Genomic DNA, 831 nt, shown 5'->3' with positions numbered 1-831 from the left:
GGGGTGCAACTATGTTACTCCCAAAATGTGTATTTTATTTAGAAATGGGGCACAGTTATGGTGAAATAAACAGACTTTCCAGTTATATAAGATTTAGTGCCAAAAACCATGGATAAAAAAAAATAATAACAATATTGATCAAACTCAGATGTACTTCTTTTATGTTAAGTTTGGTTTAGTCACTTCAAACTGGCAGAAAAGTTGCTGATTTCATTTTATTTTTTGGGGAAATTGTTAGATAAATACATATCTTAATAAATAATAATATGGTAAATGGTAAATGGACTGTACTTATATAGTGCCTTTCTATCTTATTTCAAGATACTCAAAGCCTTTTACACTACAATCTGTGCCTCATTTACCCATTCATACAGCACTCTACTAGATCTCTACAAAGCTAATTGAACAAATAATTCTAAAGAGGTTAATCAGAGCTTTTGATCACATTCATACACTGATGGGACACACATCAGAGGCTATGAGGGGTTCAGTGTCTTGCACAGGGACACTTCGGCATGTGACTGCTGGTGGATTCGAACTCACAACTCTTGCATTGTAGGACGACTGCTCTAACCACTCAGCCACAGCCGTGTTATGTCATCATTGTTTGTTCCAATACAATGGCAAAATTGGCTCTCTGCATTTGGCCCATCCACCAGCGGGTGGGGTGGTGGGCGGCTATTGGGGGTGCCCGGGGGGCATCTGGGGATGGGGTGTGTTGCTCAGAGACACCATGAGATGTGCACTGATTGGGGGTTGAACCTGGGACTTTCGGGTTCTGAGTTGGCTGCCCTGCCTCTACCCCATTTTGGCCCCCCTTATCTACTCACT

The sequence above is a fragment of the Nematolebias whitei genome, chromosome 6 (genome assembly GCF_014905685.2).
Source record: "Nematolebias whitei isolate Nwh7 chromosome 6, NemWhi1, whole genome shotgun sequence".
NCBI classification, from domain to species: Eukaryota; Metazoa; Chordata; class Actinopteri; order Cyprinodontiformes; family Rivulidae; genus Nematolebias; species Nematolebias whitei.
The sequence above is the reverse complement of the archived record's forward strand: the minus strand, read 5'-3'. Positions refer to the sequence as shown.